The 12,188-nt window shown below is 35.9% G+C and overlaps 1 protein-coding gene across 2 annotated transcripts in view; it reads left to right on the plus strand.

Moving 5' to 3' along the window:
• Positions 1-202: 202 nt before the first annotated feature.
• LOC141432830 (uncharacterized) overlaps positions 203-12,188 on the plus strand; it is a gene marked incomplete in the record, with an annotated part of 78,495 nt that continues 66,509 nt past the window's right edge. For both annotated transcript variants that reach the window (XM_074094620.1, XM_074094621.1), the window contains 1 exon segment: positions 203-356.

A 12,188-nucleotide genomic window follows, 5' to 3' on the forward strand; every position in this document is an offset into this window, starting at 1 on the left:
TCGCCATTAAGACAGATATAAGCGAATCATCTCATGAGTCAGAACGATAGCTTTTTTGTGGGCTTTCTCCCACACCTGTCCGAAAGGGGCACGGATCACGGATACGAACACTTTCCACTAAGGAAATGGGGGCAGCGTTTTGCATGGCCTTGATTCAGTACCTACGGACCGACGCGGCGTTTGCAGTCGGCTAAAGCCAGTCTCTGCCAGACGGTACAGAGCGAACGTAGTGCCGCGCCGCGGACCGCGAATAAAACGTCGTGAGTGGCAAAGTGCACCGTGAAAGTGACAGGAAAGTGATTTGTGACTGTGGGATACAACCTAGCAAATCTGGAGCGACACATTCAACCGAGGAGGTGTGTTTCTGTTTGTTTCCCTGTTTATTTCGATGTCCGTGCAATTTGTAAATGTTTTAAGGTTTCGCGCATTTGCCCGCGTGAAAAATGTGAAAGTTTATGTCTGGATTGAGAATCCGTTCGTATCGTGATATGGTCACGCTTAGCTGGTTGCTGTTTTGCTGTTTATTATTTTGTCTAGCTCCAGTCTTGGCGTAATTACGGGAAAGTTTTTATTTTGAGGATCCGCTCACGACTAGATATTACGAACTTTTGTCGTACGGTCAAGGAGTTTATTTCATGAGCCACCGTGAAACCTTTTCACAGTAAACGTCATAGTAACATCGCATTAATTAACAATGAAAATCGTAATGTCTTTTCCTTTGAAAAGGTTCCATGGTGGCTCATGACTTATAAAGTCCTTGATCGTACCTATAATTTGTTAACTGCCTATCCCTGCCTATCCTATAAAAATTTCATCCACATTACATTGCTATGATAGAGTGTCTTACAATAGTACAGAACAGAACGCTTCTACTGTTCCATCTCGCCAATAAAAAAATAAACATCGCTCTACGTGCAGCAAAATATTATGATCCTCCATTTAATACAAAGCCAAAGACATTTAAGTACTGTGAGGTACCTAGACATTGCTTGACTTGGTGTCAATTGCCTGACTCCGACAGTTGCAAGCAACAGTTGGCTCCTACATTTTTATATAAAATAATCTTATAGCGTAGTCTTTAAATAAATAATATGTATCACTAGACAAATAGACACTTTCCAGTATTAATTAGGAATATACGATCTTGTTTATTATGTTTGCGTGTCCATAACACCGATTGTTAGTTTTTGAAAACAATCGTTAGTATCATCATAACTCACAGCAATAGTAAGTATCGCGTATAATTGGCATGATGTAATACATTATTAGACAAGAATTAATCTACTTGTTAATTCGTTAACACCTACCTACTGCTGCTGGTAGTGCTTACATAAACAATTAATTAAATGTATGTTGTTACGTAGGTATTCCGTTTTGAACCGTAAAACCGATTTCAAAGGAAATTAATATAATTAAACATTGTACCTACCTTGGCTGGATTTTGTTTGGCATCTTGTTGTTTGAAGAAAGATTTTTTTTACATAACATATGCAAATAGGTATTAGGTGCGTCCGAGTCCGAGTTCTCATAAATTTAACTTCGATAATTGGAAATGCGAAAATGTTCAAATATAACAATCAACTATAAAAAAAGTTAAGAGAACAATTAGAAAGAATGGATTAAATTTTCCCGTAGTTATTTATGTAAGGCAATATGAACCCATTATACATACATACTTAGTATATTAATATTGAAGTTAAGACCAGGTTATTCGGTAGTAAGACGGAAATGTACGAAATATTCAAGGGAAACCCGCTCTCTCGAAAAAACATTGATAGATTTTGCAAAAAAATAGTACTTAAAGGCAACTTTTTGGAAATTATAAAAAAAATCTTTTTTTACGCATTAACTTGCTAAGCACTTTCACTAAGTATAACTCATGTTTTTACGCCATTAAAATAAAGAAGATTTGAATACAAAAGTTTTTACTGAAAGTACTCGATTGCAGATAAGTTAAAAACGTAAAATAAAATACTAACTAAATGCTGAAAATTATGTGACGTCATCAATTTTCACGTCATATAATATCGGGATGGTGTTTTCGCTGACTCAGTCCCGCTAAATAACAGGGTACAAAAGGGTACTATTTTTAGGTTCCGTTTGTTTGTTAACAAGTACCTACTTTGTTTTTCGAGCAACTGCAACAAAAGCCTTTGCTCTTTGTGGCTGTTCTCGAGCGCGCGACCAAACGCCCACATTATTTTCCTTTCTTTGCGAGCGTCAGAATAAATAGCAGCTGTTGACACAGGACACTCTTTATTTAAGAATTGAGAGTTTTCATTACCTTAGGCACATTAACAATCCTCTATCTCTTGTATTTAACAGGATAAGATTGTTAAGTCTACAAAAAATGTGCCAAAAATAATAAAAGGTTGGTGAGCCCTGCTTCTATGAACTTTTGTAGTAGGATTCCTATTTAGTTCCTGTAAATAATAGGATGAAGCCAGACGAACGTATTTTTTGAGTTGTGAGTCGTGTATTTTCGATAGCGTAATTTCTGCTGCAAAAGTCCAGTTTGTGCCACACGGTGACCAAAATGAGTTGTACGTGTACACATTGCATGAAACCAAAATACGCGACTCAAAAATTACACTTGTCTGGCCCCACCCTTAAAAGTTTTGTCGGAACTACAATGTCCGTACGGTCAAGGACAAAGAATTTAATTCATTAGCCACTATGGAACCATTTCACAGTAAACGTCATAGTGTCATTGCATTAATTGACAAGCAAAATCGTAATGACTTTTCCTTTGAAAAGGTTCCATGGTGCTCATAAATTAAAGTCCTTGACCGAACATTATTGTAGCCGTACCTACTTACTGTTTTAATGTAACGTGAGTTGCACAAAACTGTTTTTAAAACGTCGTTTCATAGTTGCTTTATCATGCAACAATGAAATGGCTGAATATGGGTTACTATTTGGGATTATACAAGATGTTTATTAAGTAAATAACTGAAAACCAGAAAGTAGTTTGCTCAGAATCGAGAGTAGAATCGATTACACTATTTTATTAATTAGGTTGTGTTTGTGTTTTTAAATCCCTTTTTTTATTGTGCCCAGTCTAAAAGTTACGACTGCAACAGGCGCCAATTAAATATTATAGTGAGGTTGCATACTAATTCGATAATTTAATGCTGGCCGGTTTGCTGTAACTGTGTGATTTTCTTCTAAAAATATCAAAGCGCAACTGACAAATACAAATCATGTGCGTAGAGTTAGAAATGAAGTAGAATTACTGACTTAGCAAATCACACCAATATCTTTTAAAATAATGAAGATATTCAAAAATAAATTCAATCAACTTACTTAAAATGAAAAAAAAAATTGTTGTGTCTAAGGTTTTCAGTTATTTAATTAACACCTTGTATAAGTAAATTCAGTCTTGTAGCAAGTTCATTGCGTTCTGCGACCCGGCATGAATTCAAATAATCTTTATAAAACGTCTATATATAATAACTTAAGGGATTTGTTCTGTCGCTCGGGATATAAAACTAATCTAATTCCACCCTGACGGATGTAAAATAGTTTTGGGGGTTTCCTAACTACAGGGTTGATCTCCGCATTTGAGAATTTCCGTTGCGTTCAAAATACTAAGCTTGAAAGTAGTTTTAACACCAGAGGGGCTACTACGAAATTAGAAAATCGAAACTCGTATCGTACCGTCCCTCTCTCTCTCGTATTAAATGATATTAGTGACAGCGGGACGGTAAGATACGAACTTGATACGAAGTTCGAATTTTGCACTACATACTCGTAGTAGAGGGCCTGTTCAACCACAGCCGGCGTTTTAAAGTTTTGCTGTGTTAAATTGTGGTTTTACCATTTTGTTAGTGTTCCGGGATATAATTGCGTTAAACTTTATATTTTGGTAATTTTTGTTTCTTTCTTCTCAATTACGATCAATCGATCGCGAGATTCGCGAGAAGCAATGGATCGATGGAGAGGTTGTAAAATAATTATAATGGCAATTATAATAACTATTTTCTGTATTGCTTACTTGTGGTGTGCAAAAAAAAGGCATTGTATTGTAATTAAGAATTTATCGGATCAATTCACAATTATTTTATGTCGAATATTATCAAATTACGAAACGAGACTTAAATTAAATAGATACTACCTCTGTCTGACTAATGAAATATAAGTTTACATTGATGTATATGAAGTAAAACAAAATCTTATAAATATTTGTTTCTTGGTTTTGTATAAGTGTATAATACCCAGGAAACATTAATATAATTTTTGCATAGTAACTACGAGTATTATAAACCAACGAGTAGGTAAATATAAATATTATTATCGTCTCTATATTTTCCAATAGCGGTGAAACAACAGAGTTGTACGTAGTTTTCACAATTTGGAAAACAAAAGTTAAATTTATACCTCTTTTGTGATGATAGCTATCATTACAGATACTTTAAGAAATTTTTAGTGCGGGATCGAATACCCTGCGATCTGAAAAACGTTGAAAAAAAAAGGTTCTAGTGAACAATATTAAACGCAGTCATCACTAACTTTATAAGTAAATTAAATACGAGTTTATAAACGTAGATATACATGATTTTACTCGTCTCATAAACATTTATGATGTTGTTAAATAATAAATTTGAAAGCATTGCTGTCATTATTAGTCATAACATAAAAGGTACAATTAAAACTCAATATTGTACCAGGCACGCGCGAGACGTGTTTGAGCTTCGGGACAATATAATGAGATTGATGAGGTAATTTAAAAATTACAGGCAATAAAGTAACTGAATGAAGCAATGAAATTTCATGCAATTAATTGCGATAGAATTTTTAAACTCGTTACTTTGATTCATAATTAAAGTTGGTCATGTGTGTTTTATTAGCCTCAACGGCAGCGATTGAAATGAAATGATCTTTCTAAAATAAAATATCTTTATGGAGATAGTCTTGAGCGTTTTAGATTATCGATACCGATATCGGATCCCGCCAGTCTTTCCCTTTAAGTCTTGCAGGAAAAAAAATCTAGATTTAGTCGTTAAACCTGGCTTAAGCTTGACAGTTCCATACATTTCGACACTACTAAACTGAGCTTAACGCAAACTCGAGATTTGTGTGTTTCCAGCAAGTAGCCATAAGTCATACGATTTTTTTCGATGCCCACAGCACGTTTCCCCACCACTTTGCTTTCTCAAAAGCGCATACTCAAACACAGAAATCAAATTAGCAACCTTTTGTCTACACAATAAATAATTGTCTAATAACATATGTACATAATATCCTTCATCCCCGCTGTAAATTTCATTACGACAAACTTAATTACTGTTCCAATTTCTTCTCGGTTCTATACTCTAGTATTGTTACGACCAACATGTCGTTTTCCTTATTACATTTTCTTTGTTCTTATTTACGTTACTAAATATTTATGCAGCCAAAAAACTCGTACGGAGTCTTGTAACGAACACATTTAGAAATGGGACACGTCTCAAGAAAATGCTTCGTCAAGCCGAGGGTATACTCTATTGTGTGGAAAGCACCTGGAGTGACAATAGAGCCTCTAGTTAGTTGCTTGTAGGCTTTTCTAGCATGCTTTCTTCTAATTGGAGGGAAATTTTCTTTTGTCTAGTTTCTGCACTGTAGTTTGGCGATGGCCCTAGTATATACTAATGTTAGTGGGATAGGATAGGTAGATTTCAGTGATCCATCGACTGTATTCTTTATAATTTTAATTTTAATTAATTTTAATTTTCTGTAATTTTGTCTATTGTTGTTATTATTATTGTATTATTTTTAATTTTAGAACTCTGACATCCTACTTTTATTTTTATTGTTTTGATAAAATGTAATTCAATCGCAATTAATTAAACTACTAACATTATCATTATTTATAAGACTGTAACTAACATGAAGTATATGGGACTAGAGCCTGAAATAAACGTTAAATTATTATTATTATTATTTAAGTACAAAGTGCAAAATTGCCACCGACGCACATGTGCGTTCAAAATGTATGAATAATTATGACAGCGGCACTGGGCGAAGTTCCGAAAACGCATATATGCGTCGGTGGCAGTGAATGCGTTAAGGGCACTAGAAAGTAGGCTTTTCTTTTTTCACCAGAGATGTGTGAGGATGTGTTTGTCATGAAAAAAGAAACGGTTTATTTACCTGTCCTCGCTTAGCGCAGCTCTAGTGGAAACGGGTTAGTATCATTTCGTCTAGAAAGCAGCTGGTCTACGTAGCAAATTAGCAATTGGTCTGAGTAGCAAGTGGTCCAAGAAGCAACTGTTAGTAGCAACTTGTCTAAGTATCAAGTGGTCTAAAATTCTTTGACTCAATATCGACGGAGCTCCACTTCGCGGAGCTCCTATTCCGCGTGGCTGAGGCGCTTCGCGCCTTGATGCAACTCTAACCTAACCTATGTTTTTCAATTTTTAGACAAAAACAGGTTAGGAGGACCAGTTGCTTTTTAGACCACTTGCTACTTAGACCAGTTGCTTCTTAGACCACTTGCTACTTAGACAAGCTGCTTTTTAGACCAGTTGCTACTTAGACCAGCAACTTTTTAGACAAAATGATACTAACCCGTGGAAAGTGGAAACAGCTCGGCAGAGCGAGGGTAGGTAAATGAAGCGTTTATATTGCGACGGTGACAATTAACAGAGTCGGATCTGCAATTATTGTGCCAAAGTCAAATATATATACTGTTTTGTATTGATTTTGTAGTAATAATCCCAAAATAGCCAAATTGTAGATCCGACTGTTAATTTTCACCGTCGATTGGTTCATGACAAACACATTCTGCGATTTCGTAATTTAATAAAAGTAGCTCTAGAACTTCCTAAATTACACGCCATAACAGGTTCAGCCTTAAAAGTAAAATAATCGCGGAGAATCTTTCACGTCATAATTATTTTATCGCGTGTAACCGAATTTCATTCCGCTTTCATTCCAAAGAACCCTGAGTCCCTGTGGACCTGATTATTAAATTCGCGTACCTTTTTTCCTTTCTAAATAGTCTCATTATAAATACTTGCCGTGAACAGCTCCCAGCATTTTAACCCCTGGATTTTAATTAAGCGGGGAGGTTAATTGCCTTGGAGCGGATAAAAAATACTGCCAAAGCCAATCGTTGAGCAAATTACAACTTTTTAGGACTAAATGAGAAAAGAGGTTGAATTAAGAACAGATAAACAAATAATGTATACAAATAAATGTAGACAAATATTTTAATGTATGTAGGTGGCGTTTGCTCGAGCGCTATCTATTATTTTTTATTTATTTATTTAAAAACAATTGCATTAAAAAAACAACCCTCCTTCGGGCAGCCGGGTAAAAAGTAAGTTTGGTTATTAAAAACATTGCCGGATTGAACCATTAAGACTACCCATAAACGTCTTTGTAGTCAGGCACACTGCAGTCACAAATGTCACAATTAAAAGTTAGCCCACAAGTACGCTACACAATGGTACTTAGTACGTGTACAGTCATACAAATTATGATTAAATAAAACAAAACTCATCGGCCATTGTGATCCTTGTATGGTCCGGACACGCTGCCATATCGTGATGGAGCCGAGCCCTCTATCTCGTATAATACAAATTGATCTATGAAAATCGAGTCACTTTCTCTATTCAAATTCAAATGAGTCCAAACAAAGCTCTGAGGATTGTAATGAAATTGGGGATTATTTGGGGATAGGATAACTTTGTGGCGATTGCGATAAGGACTATTTACTTACTTCTCTTATGTTTTTGAAATAATCATGTAAGTTAGGAAGAACATATGTGATTTTCCCACTAACGTCGATAAGCCAAAGGCTACTAGAAACACAGGGAAGCTTAAAGTTCCATCTTACAGACTGGCTAAAACCAAAAAGTCTTTTCTGGGAAATTGCATACGTTTTTATAATAAAATTCCAAAAAATATTATAAATGAAACGGATACAAAATTCAGATCTATTGTCAAGAAGACATTAATATCAAAGGCGTATTATAAAGTTAATGATTATATCATGGACAGGGATATTTGGAAATAATTCCGATCCGCATTAGCGATCCCTTCAAATAGCGAACCTATTGTGTTAAAAATAAAGTTGTGTTAAATACTTGTGATGTATACATATCATTTAATAATATTGTAAATCTGTTTTAAAAAAATATATATACCTCGTTGATTTTCTTGCCGGATTCTTCTCAGCAGAGGTTTTTCCGAACCGGTGGTAGATTTTTTTTTGACATTCATAAGTGCTTGTTATAGCCTAAATTGAATAAAGATATTTTGACTTTGACTTTGACTTTTCTCCCAGCCAGACCCATAGCCAATTCCATTTCGCTTCCTGCCTGGCAATAATTTGGCAACTATTCAGGACCGTCCGCAAGCACATCCTCATGATGCATTAGGAGATAGACCTTCATAGCTGCGTCACTCTCACTTTTATATAATGGTATCAAAGGCCTGTTGGCTTCGGCCCCATGAATGCCTTTCAAATGACTGGATCCTCATGATGGGCCTGTGATCGGAAATAAATAACAGATTTTTCACTTCTCATGCTCGTAAAGTTGGTATTTATGCTGGATCTAGGGGACATAAAATGTATTTTTATTCTCTAGTGCATAAAGTAAAATCTTCGTCTAAGACCAAAGCAATTAGGTGTAAACAGCCACAAACAAAGGAGTTTCTACGTATTTTTTAATGATTTTAATTTGTATAAAACTAAAAATCAATCAAATCAATTAAAATAGATCAATAAAACTAAAACTATATAATTATAATAGTAATGCGTGAACAGTAAAAGGTACATAGTAAGTGATTTTTTTTCCACTGTTGCTATTTCATTTCCTCGCCATCGAAGTGAAAAGCAGAGTGTAAAACTCGAGCATTCAACCCATTTTCCATTAAAGTGGATCGTTTTATGCTCTTGTTGTACAATCTACTATTTTATGTAATTGAATTTGAACAATTTTTTCTCGCTAAACATTGACGATATACGAGTATCTAAATCGTTTGTAAATCATTATATTATTGATGTGATATAGTGTGCGAGAAAACATTCAGGTTATAACTTAAAATATCATTCCAATGGGGCGACTCGCGTGCAAAACTACAGTTGCCGCAGCTCTGCATCCTGCTCAAATCTTTATTTACGATCCATGCCCTATTCTACCCCCAATAAGCAGACTATAATAATATTCACGTAAAATAGACTCTCTATTATTACCCGTGGTTATATCTAATAAATGCTTAAGTAAATTATAACGATAGGACGGTAATTGTAGGGTTCAGAAATGATATCGACCGATCACTATTTGCTAATGTATATTAACATGGATGTGTTAAATAAGTTTTATGAGAGCTTACCGAGGCACTTAAAAGATTTAAGTACGCCTAATATACAAGGGGACTTGCATTAAAGGAGTTTTGGTTAGCTTCAAATGTTAAATAATTTCCTATTTGTCGAAGGAAGGTGAGGACGAACAATGTTTACTTCTGTGTGCAAGTTTGTTGTTAGATCTTAGATAATATAGAGTTCATTTATATATCTACTCTTTTACTGTCCAGGGCCTAGGTATTCTATATAATCCATCAGTTAGATTATCAATAGTAGATTGTACAACAAGAGCATAAATCGAGCCATTTTACCCGAGGCGTTCATATAGCCACCCGAGCCGGTACGAGTCGGTCAAGGGGAAAATGAGTTTAATGCTCGAGTAAATAACAACAGTAAGTACCTTTTATTTTTCATGCATTGCTAATATATTAATAAATATTTAGTTCTATTGTTTTATTTTGGTTTATTTGATTACGAAGCTTGAGGTCCCGGGTTCGATTCCCGACCGGGGCAGATATTTGTATGAATAATACGAATGTTTGCTCTCGGATCTTGGATGTTTAATATGTATTTATTTATATAAGTATGTTTATCCGTTCCCTGTACAGGGTGAACTCTAAGACGTAATACAAAATTAGTGTTTCGTGCTCAGTTAATGCTGGGTAATTAAAATGCATTAACTCTTTTGTTGAAATAATTCCGATGGAATTTGCGGTTTCCATACATTGTTCATGATTTCTTATTTCAATAATGTATAGAAACCACAATTTTTTCAAACTTATTTCAACAAAAGATTTTATGCATTATATTACCCAGCATTAACTGAGCACGAAACACTAAGTTTGTATTACCAATTTAAAGCTCACTGTATATAGTATCCATAGTACAAGCTTTGCTTAGTGTGGAACTAGGCCAATGGATGTCAAGTGTCCCATGATATTTATTTATTTATAAATAGTTTTTTTTGCCCATACTATACAATTGCCCATATACTATACAATTATCATAAAATATTTTAAACAAACTGCTATAAGGTAACAAGCTAATGTCCAAGCATCTATTGATGACACCATGCTCTCACCTCTGTTGCCAAAGACGTAAAAGTTTAAGAGGACAATCATAGGGATGGTGACGCGCATTCGTACGTTTACCTTACTCAGTCCATGACCTCTGAACAAATCCTCCAAACAACCTCTGAACAAATCCTCCAAACAAACGAGCATATACACTAAACCCAAATAATTATCTCGCTCGCGATATCTCAATTTCTTTTCGCTTTCAATTTCGCTATGGATTACAGAGGCGTAAGTATCGTGTCGTCGCCTAATCCCTTAGTGATTAATTTGACACGGCGCTTGCCATGTGTATACGCATGTATATTCGAAACATTACGGGTCTCTGAGGATCTAAGCGGGACCGCCTACGACGTTTGTATTTTGTCTAAAGTGAAAGGTCGGAGCCGGTATGCCTTAGGAAAAAAATTAAGCCACTGTTACACATGCTCGTTACTAGCATGTATAGAGCGTGCCACTAATGAGCATGCTCATGGACTGAAGCAAACGCGTTCACACTTGCTTATTACCTTTCCCTCTTCCACCCCCGTCTCGAGCATGCCACTAATAAGCATGCTCGATAGTAGCATGTCCTGTTCACACATGCTACTAGGTAGCATTTGCTCGATAGTAGCATGCTCTCTTGCTACTAAAGAGCATGTGTAACAGTGGCCTTACGGTCTTAGGCAACCCCGCGAGAATCGAGTTGTCAATCCACGCCACTGCTAGAGACGCTATAAAGAAATCAGTTTCAAAACAAGTAATTTCATCTCTTTCACCAATTTCACCTAACAAGTAACATGACCATACTAATTGGAGTTTCTATAGAGACTACACTTCAACAGACTATTGACACTTTAAATACACGTGTGAAGTGCACTCATAAAGAACCAAAAAGCGTCCACTAATAAATATAAGTGCAAACGACCGCCATAACGTATTCGATGTTTGTAAACATGCTTACAAAATGGCATTTACAATTAATTAACGACATTAATAGCGTTCAAAAGAAACAAGATTTATTTAAGGTATACCTACGGTACGGTTCATAAATCACATGTCCGTAGGTTGAGCCAACACTCGTATGAACTTATACGAACCGTGTAAGTATGTACGTTATGTGAAGTTTTTCGGAGTTGTATTTCACTTTGAGCATAATGTAACCAATGAAAAATTATGTAAGTGATACTTATACGAGTAAGAACATTGGCATTTCAGGACGCCATTACTATCCGACTGCGAATTTTTATAATCGGTTCAGTTAGTTCTGAAGATTACAACAAACACACAAACAAAAAAAAACGTTTTTCTCTTTATTGTATTATCGGTATAAATACCTATAATAAATACTCGATCAACTCTCCTCCACTTAACCTGATTAGTCGACCGAACGAACACCACACTTACGCTGTCGCGATCCGCACCACAGCGCGATTAGTTTATAGACCGCCACTTTACAGGCAATCTTTTTTTAAATAGCCTATACGACAAATACCCCCCCTTTCTCCTTCCTCTCGTCTCTGGCTGTCCGTCTAGATCGCTCCAAATCGTCCCGTCACCTTTAAGACCTACTTACCGTTCCGGTGCCCGTCGCATGGAACCCGATCATTGGCGATTTTGGCCCAGCGACAGATAGACATGTGCTGCTTAGTCCCATTTGAGTTTGGTGGTTTCTTCGTACCCGCATCGACAGTTTGACTTTTGGAGTGCAGAGCAGTGTTTCTTATTTTATCAGTTCTTTGAACACGTAGGATGGTGCGCTCGATAGCCCGCTGGATAATTTTGAGTTTGGACCTCCTGACAGTGAGTTTTTTAAGGCGTTTCATACATTTTAGCGACTT

The sequence above is a fragment of the Choristoneura fumiferana genome, chromosome 11, assembly GCF_025370935.1.
Source record: "Choristoneura fumiferana chromosome 11, NRCan_CFum_1, whole genome shotgun sequence".
Classification (NCBI taxonomy): Eukaryota; Metazoa; Arthropoda; class Insecta; order Lepidoptera; family Tortricidae; genus Choristoneura; species Choristoneura fumiferana.